Raw genomic sequence first — 17371 nt, forward strand, 5'->3', positions numbered from 1 at the left:
TGTGTCCATTTATTCTTTTACGTAGAGACTGTCCAGTTTGACCAATGTACATGGCAGAGGGGCATTGCTGGCACATGATGGCACATTGGTGGATGTGCAGGTGAACGAGCCTCTGATAGTGTGGCTGATGTTATTAGGCCCTATGATGGTGTCCACTGAATAGATATGTGGGCACAGTTGGCAACGGGCTTTGTTGCAAGGATAGGTTCCTGGGTTAGTGGTTCTGTTGTGTGGTATGTGGTTGCTGGTGAGTATTTGCTTCAGGTTGGGGGACTGTCTGTAGGCAAGGACTGGCCTGTCTCCCAAGATTTGTGAGAGTGTTGGGTCATCCTTCAGGATAGGTTGTAGATCCTTGATAATGCGTTGGAGGGGTTTTAGTTGGGGGCTGAAGGTGACGGCTAGTGGCGTTCTGTTACTTTCTTTGTTAGGCCTGTCCTGTAGTAGGTGACTTCTGGGGACTCTTCTGGCTCTATCAATCTGTTTCTTCACTTCCGCAGGTGGGTATTGTAGTTGTAAGAATGCTTGATAGAGCTCTTGTAGGTGTCTGTCTCTGTCTGAGGGGTTGGAGCAAATGCGGTTGTATCGCAGAGCTTGGATGTAGATGATGGATCGTGTGGTGTGGTCAGGGTGAAAGCTGGAGGCATGTAGGTAGGAATAGCGGTCAGTAGGTTTCCGGTATAGGGTGGTGTTTATGTGACCATCGTTTATTAGCACTGTAGTGTCCAGGAAGTGGATTTCTTGTGTGGACTGGACCAGGCTGAGGTTGATGGTGGGATGGAGATTGTTGAAACCATGGTGGAATTCCTCAAGGGCTTCTTTTCCATGGGTCCAGATGATGAAGATGTCATCAATATAGCGCAAGTAGAGTAGGGGCGTTAGGGGACGAGAGCTGAGGAAGCATTGTTCTAAATCAGCCATAAAAATGTTGGCATACTGTGGGGCCATGTGGGTACCCATAGCAGTGCTGCTGATCTGAAGGTATACATTGTCCCCAAATGTAAAATAGTTATGGGTAAGGACAAAGTCACAAAGTTCAGCCACCAGGTTAGCCATGACATTATTGGGGATAGTGTTCTTGATGGCTTGTAGTCCATCTTTGTGTGGAATGTTGGTGTAGAGGGCTTCTACATCCATAGTGGCCAGGATGGTGTTATCAGGAAGATCACAGATGGATTGTAGTTTCCTCAGGAAGTCAGTGGTGTCTCGAAGGTAGCTGGGAGGGCTGGTAGCGTAGGGCCTGAGGAGGGAGTCTACATAGCCAGACAATCCTGCTGTCAGGGTGCCAATGCCTGAAATGATGGGGGCGCCCAGGATTTCCAGGTTTATGGATCTTGGGTAGTAGACAGAATATCCCAGGTCGGAGTTCCAGGGGTGTGTCTGTGCGGATTTGATCTTGTGCTTTTTCAGGGAGTTTCTTGAGCAAATGCTGTAGTTGTTTTTGGTAACTCTCAGTGGGATCAGAGGGTAATGGCTTGTAGAAAGTGGTGTTGGAGAGCTGCCGAGCAGCCTCTTGTTCATATTCCGACCTATTCATGATGACAACAGCACCTCCTTTGTCAGCCTTTTTGATTATGATGTCAGAGTTGTTTCTGAGGCTGTGGGTGGCATTGTGTTCCACACGGCTGAGGTTATGGGGCAAGTGATACTGCTTTTCCACAATTTCACCCCGTGCACGTTGGCGGAAGCACTCTATGTAGAAGTCCAGTCTGCTGTTTTGACCTTCAGGAGGAGTCCACCTAGAATCCTTCTTTTTGTAGTGTTGGTAGGGAGGTCTCTGTGGATTAGTATGTTGTTCAGAGGTGTGTTGGTAATATTCCTTGAGTCGGAGAAGTCAAAAATAGGATTCCAGGTCACCACAGAACTGTATCATGTTCGTGGGGGTGGAGGGGCAGAAGGAGAGGCCCTGAGATAAGACAGCTGCTTCTGCTGGGCTGAGAGTATAGTTGGATAGGTTAACAATATTGCTGGGTGGGTTGAGGGAACCATTGCTGTAGCCCCTTGTGGCATGTAGTAGTTTAGAAAGTTTAGTGTCCTTTTTCTTTTGTAGAGAAGCAAAGTGTGTGTTGTAAATGGCCTGTCTAGTTTTAGTAAAGTCCAGCCATGAGGAAGTTTGTGTGGAAGGTTGTTTTTTTATGAGAGTATCCATTTTTGAGAGCTCATTCTTTATCTTTCCCTGTTTGCTGTAGAGGATGTTGATCAGGAGTAGAGTAGTTCTCCCTTGCAGGAGAAAACCATTCTCTAAGGAGCATGCCTGGCTTCCTGGTTTTAAATGCTGCCTTATGTGTAGACTCTCTCTCCTGGTCTTGGACGGGCACTCACAGTATGTCCTCTGCCTTGGCGAGATGCACGCCCCGTAGAAGTGCTCACATTGCCATAACCTGAAAGTGTGCACCAAGAAGGCGAGAGACCTGCAGTTGAAACTCCTCATTATGGAGAAGTCTGTGCATGCAGCATCTGAACCCGAATCACTGCCTTTCTCCCCCCTGGACAACGGTCTCCCACAGCAGCCTCTGACGGAGACTGTGCTTTATTGGCTCAGGCAAAAGAGCACTCTGCCAAGAAGGCAACTAAAAAGCGGGCTCCAACTTCTACTTCCTGGGAATCTGCCAAGAAATGGCATTTTCCAACTCTGCATACCCCATTGCATACCCCTACCGACCACCCCGGGACCTTCCACAGGCAAGATAGTGGATCATCAAGTACGGTGAGTACCACAAGAGCAAAAGACCCTCAGTGGGCTAGCTCAGACAAGGGCAACAAAGGGAAATCGAAACCCTCTGCCTTGGCACCATCAAAGACTATGAGACACTTGGCACCACTGCAGACCATGGTGCCATCTTCCGTTGGCACAACCCATATGGTGTGATCCTCCGCACCTAGAACCATTCCACAGCCATCGGCACCACCACACAGCATTTCTCTAGCAAGCACCTGTGCAGTAATGCTGCGTTCCTCTCTGCTTCCATGATGCAGCCCCCCACTGGCCTCTTCTCCATCGGTATAATTTTGATTTGTTTCTACCATGTGTATTCACCAGCTCTGCATACCTGTTTGTCACTGCAGGGAGATGTAATGTATCACCCAGTCTGTACAGAAAAGGGTCTGGTTGATTACACTAGGAAAGGTACAGCTTCACTCCTCCAGTTTGCTAAGGCACCCCTGTCCTAGTATTATCTGCTTCCATTTACAGCCTCACCAAAGTGTGGACCTAGAGGCACATATGAAAATCAAATTAACAGTATTTTATCTACTGTGTAATCCTCTTTCCCCCCTTTCCCTCGGCCCATCATGGCCAGTCTCCATAGTGCAGTGTCCAGTGTGTAATCCAGGGCTGTGGTCTCCCTCCTCCATCAGGTCCGTAAAACACCGTTCACTTATGTGGCACTGTGTAAATACCAATAAAAAGGAGAGGGCCTTCTGGGCACTTTGTTTTGGGGAACGCCAGGTGCAACAGCATTAAAGAGGTGGGTGGGGTCTGTCTCTAAACACTAGACTCCCTGTTCTCACATCCTCTCACTCCAGACAGCAAGAATGGGACTAGGCCCATGGATTTCAGGCTGACCCTGGTCTCAGTTCTTTGGAAGTAGCAGGCAGAGCGACCTGTGTCTCGGTGCTGAGCTCATAGGAAGCTCTTCAGGGAACAGCAAGATGGTGTCACGGGCAACACTGTCTTGCTGGTTTAGGCAGCCCTTTGCTGCTGGTCACATCATGGTGTGCTAAATTGTATAGTCAGTTTCTTGACCACCCATTGGTTCCTTATGAAATATATTCAAGAGTCCAAATAACCAATATCAGTCAGGTCTGTTGCCAACTATAATGCAGCACAGGAAAAAGGTTCAGTATGATACCAGTCTCTGGGAAGCTCCCTCATGCAAAGTTGTTACCTTCACCTTCCATAGAAGGTGTGCTCCCAAAGTTACACATTTCAGCTGTGAGCATTTATAGAATGATTTACAAGTTACAAAGCTCTTTACATGTCACTAAAATCCAGTCCATCAGTTTAGCCCTGTTCCTTAACTTTTTCTGTGCCTCTCCTTATCTTTGTTTTGGATACTGGCATTCCAGGTACTGGTTTGGACTGTGAAGGTACCCTCTAACTTGCATTAAGGCATAGAACAAATGTATCTTGATTTTGACAAGTTTCCTATCTGCTTGTGCCAGATGCTGAGTTGTACTATTTTAGGGTATTGTGGGATGTAGTTTAGTATGAGTGAATAGAACTGTGTGGAAAAACACAGGCCAATTCAGCTCTTATAACTGCCAGGCATTCATATAGTGTGATATATCCTAACCCAGCGGTTCTTAACCTTTCCTGGCTACTGTACCCCTTTCATGAGTCTGATTTGTCTTGTGTACCCCAAGTTTCACCTCACTTAAAAACTACTTCTTTACAAAATCAGACCTAAAAATACACAAGTTTCACTGCACACTATTACTGACAAATTGCTTGCTTACTCATTTTTGCCATATAATTATTAAATAATTCGATTGGAATATAAATATTGTACTTACATTTCAGTGTGATACTTGATCCTGTTTTTCACTTGTGAGCCTTGTCATTCTGGGAGGCAGTGAAACGACAGTCACAATTATGTTTTTCTCCACATTGAGTCTATTCCTATTCTTTGTCTTGATGGCAGTCAGAGGAGAAAATGAGACTTCACAAAGATATGTCGACCCAAAAGGTAACAAAATATCCAAAGTGTGGTTCCCAAGGTCAGTGTACTCTTTCTGTACGAAACACTAGAACTGGGTTAGTGTGGAGTCATTAAATATTTGCAGACCACCTTCTGAGGACAGCTGAAAATTTTCTTCTTGACTGGCAGAAAGATTACTACTGCTAACATCTGACCAAATGAACTGGTTTCTTACCCAATCGAGTTGAGTTTAGTTGCGTTGAATGTTGGGAAAATCATTTGAACTGAGAAGTCAAGTGCGCCAAATGATCTACTATTATTTCTTTAATTTCACTCGACTCAGTTTCGGCTAAGAAGCAGACCTCCGTTACGTATGCATAAAGCAATGGAAAACAGGTAAAGTCTTTATCTCCACATTTGGATTTCCAGAATTCAGTTTTCTTGGTAAAAGCATTCACTTTGTCACAGAGATTCAGAATGTTAGTGTCACAGCCTTGCATGGACAAATTTAAATCATTCAGCTTTCTAAATAGATCTGCAAGGTAGGCAAGTTGAACTAACCACACAATATGGTCAAACACAGAGGCAAGAGCGGATGAATGATCAGAAAGAAATGTGTGAACTTCTGCATGTAATTCCAACAGTCCGTCAAGTACTTTCCCTCTTGCAAGCCAGCAAACCTCTGTGTGAAGCAACAGTTGCTGATGTTCTAGCCCATCTCTTCACAAAGAATGTGAAACAGATGATCATTGGGTGGCCTGGACTTGATAAAGTTGATAATTTCGAAAGACTCATTTAAAACTTCATGCAACTCTGAACTCATCTTTTCTGAAGCAAGTGCTTCTCTGTGTATGATACAGTGCACCCACCGCAAGGAAAGATTTTCTTTCCTGCTCCTAGCTATAAGTACGTTCACTCTCCCTGTCATTGCAGCACCCCCATCAGTGCAGATGAATTTGCATAAATTCAGTTCAAATTGTTTTCAGAAAAAACCCCGTCAATTAGTTTTAAAATGTCCTCTCTGGTTGAGTTTGCCTTTATATTTTTGCAAAACAGCCTGTGCTCGCTGATATCCCTGGTTTCAGGGTATTGAACATGAGCAGCCTGCTGAGCTTCTCCACTAATATCTGTGGACTCATCAATTTCAACCTCAGCCACATGCATCACTAGATGGCATAAAACGCACGTGCCTAATTCAGAATGTACGTTACCATGTAATAGTATATACAGCATATAAACACGCCATGGTATGACCTTTTAGTTTGTCCTGACTTCGGTCATGCTTTTTATGTAGCCTGTTGTAAAACTAGACAAATATCTAGATGAGTTGAAGTACCCCTGGAAGACCTCTGTGTACCCCCCAAGGGGGACCCAGCATCCAAGATCCCTTTCTTCTGAGTTTTCAGTGTCTCAGAAACAAATAATGCCATTTTTGACATAGAGTGCCACTGCCCCTCCTCTTGTGCCTCCTTGATCCCTCCTAAATAGGTTATAACCATTGGTTTAACATCCCAATCATGCAAATCATCCCAGCAGGCATGGGCAGTGGGTACCGAAGGCAGGGGAAGGCTCAGCCAACCCAAACTGCCTATGTGGCCCTGCCCACACTCCACCCCCAGACCCCTACCTGCTTCCCACCACACTCTGCTGCGGCTCTTGGCTGGGCCAGAACCGGGGGGATTAGGGGGCCATAACCCTCCCACTTTTTGAAAGTGGACAGGCTTGGCCCATCAACTTTTTGCCAGGGTGAATGCCGCCCCCTTCTTCTCCTCTTCCCCATGAAGCCCCACTCCCCAGCCAGGCCAGCATGGGGCTCAGCTGGGGAGCCTGGGCAGCTGTGGGGAGCCATGGCAGACCCTCCACGTGGCCAGGGTGTGTGAGGGGGGCTGAGAGCAGTCCCGGGCCCATGTCTCTGCCCCTGAGCTCCCCAGCCACCCGGGACAGAAGGGTCCTCAACTTCACGCTGACTTCCCCCCACCCCCCCACAGCTGCCCACACAGCTCTCCCCAACCTGGCTCTGGCTGGGGAAGGGGAAGGGCTTCTGACCCACGCAGGCAGCTATGAGGAGCCGCAGACCCTCCACCTGCCCCCGGCGGCCGGGGAGCCTGGGGGGCAGGGACCCAGGCCAGGGACAGCTTGGGCCCCCCCGAACTGCAGGCAGGTGGAAGGTCTGCTGTGGCTCCCCATGTCACTAGGCTACGGCTCTGAGGCTCCCCGCTCCCCTCCCCCCGGCTGGAGCCAGGTTGGAGAGAGCTATGCGGGCAGCTGTGGGGAGTCTGGGTCCCTCTTCCTGCCCTGGGTGGGGGGCCTGGGACATTGGCACGGGGCTGTCTTTGCCTCTACCTTGGGAGGCGGTCCCCCCACACTTTTGGGAGGGCTCTGACGCCCTTGCCCCAGGTTGGAGTTAGTGGGGGCTGGCCTGCAGCTGGGGACTCCATCCACCCAGTGCTTCAGAGTAGGATGGGGGCCACGCTGGGGACCGTGCTGAGCTGCCTGCCCACCTTCTGTGCCAGGGCTCGGGCTGGGGGCCACGCTGCCTGCCTGCCGGGTGCGGTGGGGGTGGCCCTCTGGGCTCCGGTGGGAGAAGAGGGCAGGGCCCTGGGCAGAAGGATTGGGCCGGCCAGGGGCTAGTCTCCCCAAGACCGCGGTTCAACCCACTGCCTATGCCAGCAGGTTTCAGAAATATCAATTGGATCAAATTTATGCTTATAAATGAGCAATTCCTGGAGCAGCCATCCTCAGCCACTGTGAGAAACAACTCTGTCCCACCCCTCTGCTCCCACTCCAGGCCCAGTTGCCAGGGACAGGGGCCGAGCAAGCCAGAAATGTGCCGGGAGGGAGGCGCAGTGGGAGACGGACAGAGCCCCTCTCCCGCAAGTAACTCTGGCGGGGAGAGAGTGGTGGCCCCGGGGCAGGGTGCGGGGGTCACTGCGGAAGGTGCTGGAAGCAAGTTCACTTTGCTCAACCCAAGTTAGGGGCACTGCCCATGCCCCTCCTCCTGCTGTGGTGTCCATGAGGGTGTGGGAGTTCCAGGGAGACACTGTGGTGCTGTTGAGTCTGCCTGGGCTGGGGCTCGCCCTGGCCCAGCCCCAGCCCAGAGACATGTGCTCCCTGCTTCTTTGGCCCCAGCCCCCAGGAGCCGGCAGGACCTGTTGCCTGGGCTAAGGAAGGTGGGGCTGGAAGGTTGCTCCCAGAGGCAACGTGGGGCAGTCATGTGCCCCCCCTTTACATTGTGCCCCCAGTATCAGCAGGTATGAACCTGTGGTACTGTGTCAAAGGTTTTACGGATGTCCCAGTATATTAGGTTTCAGAGTAGCAGCCGTGTTAGTCTGTATTCACAAAAAGAAAAGGAGTACTTGTGGCACCTTAGAGACTAACCAATTTATTTGAGCATAAGCTTTCAAATAAATTGGTTAGTCTCTAAGGTGCCACAAGTACTCCTTTTCTTTTTCCAGTATATTAGATCTACTGCACTTCCCTAATCTAAAAAAATCAGTCATTTTCTAAGGAACTCAGGTTAGTCTGACGTGATCTACCTTTGGTAAATTCATGCTGCATTACACACCCTTTAATATTTACCTCCATTAATTTAATTATTCTTTCCTTAATAATTTGGTCTAAAACGTTGCATACTACTGAGTCAGACTAACAAGTCTGTATTTGTCTGGATCACTTATTTTTCCTTTCTTAAATATAGGTGCAATGTAAGCTGTTCTCCAGTCAGATGGTACTACCTCAGAATAGATTTATTAAAAATTCTTGCTACCAGACTAGCAATCTCATATACCAGTTCTGTCAGTATTCAGGGATGGAAATTATCCGGTTCCCTTGCTTTGAGCACATTAAGCTCTTTAAGTCTTCCTTCCACCAGATGTGGTAATTTCCACTTCTAGACACTCATTTCCATGAGCCATATTGCCTTCATGCACATGTTCTATATTGTCTTCCTTATTGAAACCCAAGAATTCATTTAGTTGTTCAGTCAGACCTAGATTCTTTATTCTCTTTTCTATCTATACTGCATAGTGGCCCAACCTCATCCTTCTTTATTCTCTATTTATATATCTTAAAAATACACTTAATAGTTATTTTAATTTCTTTGGCAAGAGCTAATTCAGCTTGACTTTTAGCAATTCTCTTTATTCTTACATTTTTCTAACCTCCATGATGTAGCTTTCTTTGCAGATCAGCCCCCTTTTCCATTTCCTGTAGGATCTCTGTTTACTCCTAATAACCTTTTTGAGGTGTTTATTCATCCAGCTGGGTTGGGAGCCTTTCCCTAAAATTTTTTTCACCTTGCTTGGGATGCAAATTTCAGATAATGTTTTTTATAGCTGATTCAAAAAAAATTACAAGCTGCCTCTGCATTTAAGTTCTCAAGCTCTTCACTCCAGTTGATGTATTTCACTAATTCCCTTAGCTTCCCAAAGTCTGCCCTTTTGAAATAAAAAATTATAGCTGATGAACTGGTTTTAATGATCAAGTCACAATCACTTGAGCCAAAGTTATTGCCTATGAGTAGCTCTTCTATGGTGTCCTCACTACTCCCCAAAACTAAGTCTAAAATTTCATCACCTCTTGTTGGTTCAAGTGACTATTCAATTAACACAACTGTCATCTATTGCATCCAGGAATAAGTGAGCCCTACCAGTGTTAGTAGCATTTATTCATAGAATCATAGAATATCAGGGTTGGAAGAGACCTCAGGAGGTCATCTAGACCAATCCCCTGCTCAAAGCAAGACCAACACCAACTAAATCATCCCAGCCGGGGCTTTGTCAAGCCAGGCCTTAAAAACCTCTAAGGACGGAGATTCCACCACCTGCCTAGGTAACCCATTCCAGTGCTTCACCACCCTCCCAGTGAAATAGTGTTTCCTAAAACCCAACCTAGACCTCCCGCACTGCAGCTTGAGACCATTGCTCCTTGTTCTGTCATCTGCCACCACTGAGAACAGCCTAGCTCCATCCTCTTTGGAGCCCCCCTTCAGGTAGTTGAAGGCAGCTATCAAATCCCCCCTTACTCTTCTCTTCTCTTCAATCTATGACCAATTCTCCAATCTATGTCTGGAAATGGCCCAACTTGATTATCATACACATTGTAAGGAGAGTGATCACTTTAGATAAGCTATTACCAGCAGGAGAGTGGGGTGGGGGGACAGAAAACCTTTTGTAGTGGTAAACACCCATTTTTTCATGCTTTGTGTGTATAAAAAGATCTTCTATTCTTTCCACAGTATGCATCCGATGAAGTGAGCTGTAGCTCACGAAAGCTTATGCTCAAATAAATTGGTTAGTCTCTAAGGTGCCACAAGTCCTCCTTTTCTTTTTGCGAATACAGACTAACACGGCTGCTACTCTGAAACCTGTCATTATGCAAGGCACTGCATTTAGCCGTATGGAGTGGAAATCTATCAACTGCATGAAAAAACTTGTACAGATACAGACAGACATCATCTTCCTTTCCAAATGCAAACAGATGGACATCGTACCAAAAGGACTGAAGGTAAAAAATCCATTACAATCTACACACCACACAGACTATGCTGACAGCTTGTGCCACACGCTCTCAAAGAAACTGCAGAACCACCTCATCAATATCCTCTACAGCAAATAGGGAAAGATAAAGAATGAGCTCTCAAAAATGGATACTCTCATAAAAAAACAACCTTCCACACAAACTTCCTCATGGCTGGACTTTACTAAAACTAGACAAGCCATTTACAACACACACTTTGCTTCTCTACAAAAGAAAAAGGACACTAAACTTTCTAAACTACAACATGCCACAAGGGGCCACAGCAATGGTTCCCTCAACCCACCCAGCAATATTGTTAACCTATCCAACGATACTCTCAGCCCAGCAGAAGCAGCTGTCTTATCTCAGGGCCTCTCCTTCTGCCCCTCCACCCCCGCGAACATGATACAGTTCTGTGGTGACCTAGAATCCTATTTTCGACGTCTCCGACTCAAGAAATATTTCCATCACACCTCTGAACAACATACTAATCCACAGAGACCTCCCTACCAACACTACAAAAAGAAGGATTCTAGGTGGACTCCTCCTGAAGGTCGAGACAGCAGACTGGACTTCTACATAGAGTGCTTCCGCCGACGTGCACGGGCTGAAATTGTGAAAAAGCAGCATCACTTGCCCCACAACCTCAGCCGTGCGGAACGCAATGCCATCCACAGCCTCAGAAACAACTCTGACATCATAATCAAAAAGGCTGACAAAGGAGGAGCTGTTGTCATCATGAATAGATCGGAATATGAACAAGAGGCTGCTCGGCAGCTCTCCAACACCACTTTCTACAAGCCGTTACCCTCTGATCCCACTGAGAGTTACCAAAAGAAACTATAGCATTTGCTCAAGAAACTTCCTGAAAAAGCACAAGATCAAATCCGCACAGACACACCCCTGGAACCCCGACCTGGGATATTCTGTCTACTACCCAAGATCCATAAACCTGGAAATCCTGGGCGCCCCATCATTTCAGGCATTGGCACCCTGACAGCAGGATTGTCTGGTTATGTAGATTCCCTCCTCAGGCCCTACGCTACCAGCACTCCCAGCTACCTTCGAGACACCACTGACTTTCTGGGGAAACTACAATCCATCGGTGATCTTCCTGATAACACCATCCTGGCCACTATGGATGTAGAAGCCCTCTACACCAACATTCCACACAAAGATAGACTACAAGCCGTCAAGAACACTATCCCCAATAATGTCATGGCTAACCTGGTGGCTGAACTTTGTGACTTTCTCCTTACCCATAACTATTTTACATTTGGGGACAATGTATACCTTCAAATCAGCGGCACTGCTATGGGTACCCGCATGGCCCCACAGTATGCCAACATTTTTATGGCTGACTTAGAACAACGTTTCCTCAGCTCTCATCCCCTAACGCCCCTACTCTACTTGCGCTATATTGATGACATCTTCATCATCTGGACCCATGGAAAAGAAGCCCTTGAGGAATTCCACCATGATTTCAACAATTTCCATCCCACCATCAACCTCAGCCTGGTCCAGTCCACACAAGAGATCCACTTCCTGGACACTACAGTGCTAATAAACGATGGTCACATAAACAACACCCTATACCGGAAACCTACTGACCGCTATTCCTACCTACATGCCTCCAGCTTTCACCCTGACCACACCACATGATCCATTGTCTACATCCAAGTTTTGTGATACAACCGCATTTGCTCCAACCCCTCAGGCAGAGACAAACACCTACAAGAGCTCTATCAAGCATTCTTACAACTACAATACCCACCTGCGGAAGTGAAGAAACAGATTGATAGAGCCAGAAGAGTCCCCAGAAGTCTCCTACTACAGGACAGGCCTAACAAAGAAAATAACAGGATGCCACTAGCCGTCACCTTCAGCCCCCAACTAAAACCCCTCCAACGCATTATTAAGGATCTACAACCTATCCTGAAGGATGACCCAACACTCTCACAAATCTTGGGAGACAGGCCAGTCCTTGCCTACAGACAGCCCCCCAACCTGAAGCAAATACTCACCAGCAACCACATACCACACAACAGAACCAGTAACCCAGGAACCTATCCTTGCAACAAAGCCTGTTGCCAATGGTGCCCACATATCTATTCAGGGGACACCATCATAGGGCCTAATAACATCAGCCACACTATCAGAGGTTCGTTCACCTGCACATCCACCAATGTGCCATCATGTGCCATCATGTGCCAGCAATGCCCCTCTGCCATGTACATTGGTCAAACTGGACAGTCTCTACGTAAAAGAATAAATGGACACAAATCAGATGTCAAGAATTATAACATTCATAAACCAGTCGGAGAACACTTCAATCTCTCTGGTCACGCGATTACAGACATGAAAGTTGCGATATTACAACAAAAAAACTTCAAATCCAGACTCCAGCGAGAGACTGTTGAATTGGAATTAATTTGTTTTTTCCTACCCCCTATCCCCTCCTCAGACGTTCTTGTTAAACCCTGGATTTGTGCTGGAAATGGCCCACCTTGATTATCATACACATTGTAAGGAGAGTGATCACTTTAGATAAGCTATTACCAGCAGGAGAGTGGGGTGGGGGAGAGAAAACCTTTTGTAGTGGTAAACACCCATTTTTTCATGCTTTGTATGTATAAAAAGATCTTCTGTTCTTTCCACAGTATGCATCCGATGAAGTGAGCTGTAGCTCACGAAAGCTTATGCTCAAATAAACTGGTTAGTCTCTAAGTGCCACAAGTCCTCCTTTTCTTTTTGCGAATACAGACTAACACGACTGTTACTCTGAAATATGTCTGGGAAGTTAGTCTCCCATTGACACAATTCCCAAAAGTATTTCTATCTCTAATAATATTAAAGAGATCACTATCCATATCTGAGTCTGATGCTCAGGGTCTGTAGCACACCCCAGAACACTCTCCCACCAGAACCTCTTTTACAATCTCTTCCCAAACAGAATCTTTATTGTCCATATTATCCCTTTGTATTTCTTTACAGTTAACTACAGAGAATGCTACCCCACCGTCTTTACCTTTGTTCCTATTTCTCCTAAACAGCACATGTCCTCAATACCTGTATTCCAGTCATGAGTTCTGTTCCGCCATGTTTCTCTAATCCCTAGAATACCTGGCTTGGCTTCCTGTTGCACAGTAGTTCCAGTGCCTCCAGTTTATTGCCCAGACTCCTTGCATGCCTGCACAAGCCTGGCAGTTGTTTACCTTAGACCACACGCACATGGGTGGCAGGTATAAGAGCTCAGGGGAGGCTAAGCATCCCCAAACAGGATGTGCCGCACCTCCCTTTGGACCACTGCCACCGAAAGGGCACCCGGGCCATGGCTCTGCCTCGAGGCCCCGCTCCCGCATTCCGCTCTTCCCCTGTGGCCCTGCCTGCAATGCTCCTATTCCCACTCCCAATCCACCTCTTCCTCCTGAGGCCCTGCCATCTTCTGCCTCTTCCTGTCCCTGCTCCACCCCTTCCCCAAGACCCTCCTGCCTGCCGCTTGTGCCCCTTCCCCCATGGCCCTCCGTTGCCTGCCACTCACGCTTCCTCGCCCCTTCCCCCATGGTCCCCCTGCCCGCCACTTGCGCCTCTTCACCCCCTCTCCTGATCCACACCCCGCTGAATAATACCGACTGCAATGGCCAGGAAGATCCCCTGCCAGCTCCACCAGGCCTAGAGCCCTTTGGAGAATTCTGGTAAGCAGCTGGCAGCAATTAGGGGTGCCTGGGGGCAGCGAATGCCCCCTCCCCAAGTTTTTGTACTTGGGGGCCTGATGGGGGAGGGGGCGAAGAGGTGTGAGCGGTGGGAAGGGTGGCCCTCAGGGGTGGGGGCCAAGCAGGAGCAGGGCCTGGGGCAGAGTGGGAGTGGAATGTGGGTGGGGCCTCAGGGGGAGGAGGCTGAGTGGGGAGTGGACCTCGGGGCAGAGCAGGGGGTAGGGCCACTCTCTGGGCACAGATGGTCCCCCCACCCCCACTTCTAGGGAGCTTCCAGCACTCAGACCTAGACTCCCCAAATGCAGGCGTCACATGCTGCCCGTGCGCACCCAGTTTTCTAGCTGGATTGGATGTAGTTCTTTCACTAAGTGTAATGGTTATCTGACTACTACTCCAGTCAATATTTGTATTCTCTTTCTCTTTGCTGTCCATATTCTTACCTTGTGGGGTTCCATGCATTTAGGGTCTAATAATAAGAATTTCTGCTAGAGACTGGGGGCTCATCAGTTGGAAGTGACAGAGAGAGAGGAGGAGAGAGACTTGGATATGTAGGTCAATCATAGGGTAATTATGAACTACCAGTGTGATGCAGCTGTGAAAAACTCAAATGCCATCTTAGGATGTATCAGGTAAGGCATTTCCAGTGGTGAGTAGCAAGAGAGAAGCATTGTACAAGGCACTGGTAAGACCTTATCTGCAATACAGTGTACAATTCTGATCTCCCATGGTCAGGAAAATTGAACTCAGACTGGAACAGGTGCAGAGAAGAGTTACTAGGATGGTCATGGAAATGGAGGGCCTATGTTATGAGGAGACAAAGAGTTTGGCTTGTTTAGTCTAGCAAAAAGAAGGCTGAAGGGTAGTATGGTGCTTGAGCAATATTTTATACTCCTCTGTAGTCATCTGTCCAAGTTTTCACTTCTTGTAAGTTTCCTTTTTGTGTTCAAGTTCACTGAAGATTTCTCTGTTAAGCCAAGCTGGTCACCTGCCATATTTGCTATTCTTTCTGCACATCGGGATGGTTTGTTCCTGGACTCCTTTTTCCCCTCATATTAGTCTCCCAGGGGATCCTGCCCATCAGTTTCCTGAGGGAGTCAAAGTCTGCTTTTCTGAAGTCTGGGGTCCATATTCTACTGCTCTCCTTTCTTCCTTTTGTCAGGATCCTGAACTTGACCATCTCATGGTCATTGCTGCCCAGGTTGTCACCCACTTCTACTTCCCCTACCAATTCTTCCCTGTTCGTAAGCAGCAGGTCAAGAGGAGCACGGCCCCTAGTTGGTTCCTCCAGCGCTTGCACCAGGAAGTTGTCCCCAACACTCTCCAAAAACTTCCTGGATTGTCTGTGCACTGCTGCATTGCTCTCTCAGAAGATGTAACAAAAATGATTAGGGGACTGGAACACATGACTTATGAGGAGAGGCTGAGGGAGCTGGGATTGTTTAGCCTGCAGAAGAGAAGAATGAGGGGGGATTTGATAGCTGCTTTCAACTACCTGAAAGGGGGTTCCAAAGAGGATGGCTCTAGACTGTTCTCAATGGTAGCAGATGACAGAACGAGGAGTAATGGTCTCAAGTTGCAGTGGGGGAGGTTTAGATTGGATATTAGGAAAAACTTTTTCACTAAGAGGGTGGTGAAACACTGGAATGCGTTACCTAGGGAGGTGGTAGAATCTCCTTCCTTAGAGGTTTTTAAGGTCAGGCTTGACAAAGCCCTGGCTGGGATGATTTAACTGGGAATTGGTCCTGCTTTGAGCAGGGGGTTGGACTAGATGACCTTCTGGGGTCCCTTCCAACCCTGATATTCTATGATTCTATGATTCTATGTCAGGGTGATTGAAGTCCCCCATGAGAATCAGGGCCTATGATCTGGAAACTTCTGTTAATTGTCCAAATAAAGCCTCATCTACCTCATCCTCCTGGTCGGGTGGTCTGTAGCAGACACCCACCACGACATCACCCTTGTTGCTCTTACCTCTAAACTTCACCCAAAGACTCTGAACAGGCTGTTCTCAGTTTCATACTGAAGCTCTGAGCAATCATACCGCTCCCTTACATACAGTGCAACTCCTCCACCTTTTCTCCCCCACCCTTCCTTCCTGAACAGTTTATACCCATCCGTGACAGTGCTCCAGTTAAGGCCTTTACTAACCCTAGTTACTAAAACTAAAAGTTAAAGCTTTTACTTTTCTTGCTTAGCTGAGATCTTTGTGATTACTGAGTTCATGACCTTTAAAATGTCTCTAAAGGCTGGCTTTTTTAGTCACCTCTCCTTCCCTTTATAGAGGAAATATTTATAAAGTAAGTCACAATGGAACACAAAGTGTGATGATGTTAGTGACTCACAGTGCTCTGATCAGCTCATTGTGTCTCTGCACTCTGTAACCAGTGAATTGCGTACATTGGTGGGGACAGAGTTTACAGTTGTGGGGAATTGGGAAAGAGCAGCGTTTCCCAACCTTCTGAATGACACACTGTCCTTTAGCAATGCTCAGAACTTGCCTGTATTCTGGGGCATCAGCCTCCCCGCCCCTGTGGCCACCTTTCATTAGCGTAATACAGAGGAACTGAGAGGGGCATTTCCTGCTGTCTACAGGACCCTCTAATGGGATAGGGGCTTTACTCAAATGCCACCATGCTGGTCTCTGCTTAGCTGCTCCTCCTCACGGTTGCTTGCACAGTTAAAAAAAAATGGTGCATGTTTTTTGCAAGTAAAAGTGCCATGTTCTGATTCGTGGGATTGAATTATTCGCTACTTGGGAAAGTTCGGCATGCTCAGCGTTGCAGGAAGTGAACAGCAGTCCTCAAAACACCAGTGATTATCCCTATGGGGCAGTGCATTCTGCATAATTTGCTAGCAGCCAATCACTGTCGCAGGGATGTTTTATTCATGTACAGAGTCCCAAACAATACCAGGCTCCAGACAGAGACTCTTAGCCTTTATCTCCTAGTTTAAACGCTTCCTTATCCAATTGGGAAGAGGAAACCATTCCGTGTGACAGAGGTGACCAACCACATACTGCGAATAGCAATCTGGTTGAGAAGCAGTGTATGAACAGCCATAATCTGTAAATTATGCAGCCCCATGATGGGGCACCTCCTGACAAATAGTGAAGCTATTTGCAGAGATTCTGGCTCAGGGAGTCATTTGCTAACCCTAGCCAGGACAGGATATTGACCAGCCCTGTTCCCTTATGTGGGCCAAGCCCTGGTCTACACTAGGACTTTAGGTCGAATTTAGCAGCGTTAAATTGATGTAAACCTGCACCCGTCCACACGATGAAGCCATTTTTTTTTTACTTGAAGGGCTCTTAAAATCGATTTCCTTACTCCACCCCTGATAAGTGGATTAGCACTTAAATCGGCCTTGCCGGGTCGAATTTGGGGTACTGTGGACACAATTCGACAGTATTGGCCTCCGGGAGCTATCCCAGAGTGCTCCATTGTGACCGCTCTGGACAGCACTCTCAACTCAGGTGCACTGGCCAGGTAGACAGGAAAAGAACCG

At 47.4% G+C, this 17371-nt stretch overlaps 1 protein-coding gene across 6 annotated transcripts in view; it reads left to right on the forward strand.

Moving 5' to 3' along the window:
- Positions 1-17371, forward strand: part of LOC140911037 (myosin-IIIb-like) — a 155083-nt gene that overhangs the window by 135842 nt on the left and 1870 nt on the right. Inside the window, exon 31 of one of the 6 annotated variants that reach the window (XR_012158818.1) lies at positions 10116-11400. The exons of the other annotated variants lie outside the window; for them this stretch is intronic. The gene's annotated coding sequence lies outside the window, so the exon portion shown is untranslated. Of the gene's footprint in view, positions 1-10115; positions 11401-17371 lie in introns of those variants that run through there. 6 annotated transcript variants of the gene reach the window in all.

The sequence above is a fragment of the Lepidochelys kempii genome, chromosome 5, assembly GCF_965140265.1.
Source record: "Lepidochelys kempii isolate rLepKem1 chromosome 5, rLepKem1.hap2, whole genome shotgun sequence".
Lineage (NCBI taxonomy): Eukaryota > Metazoa > Chordata > Testudines > Cheloniidae > Lepidochelys > Lepidochelys kempii.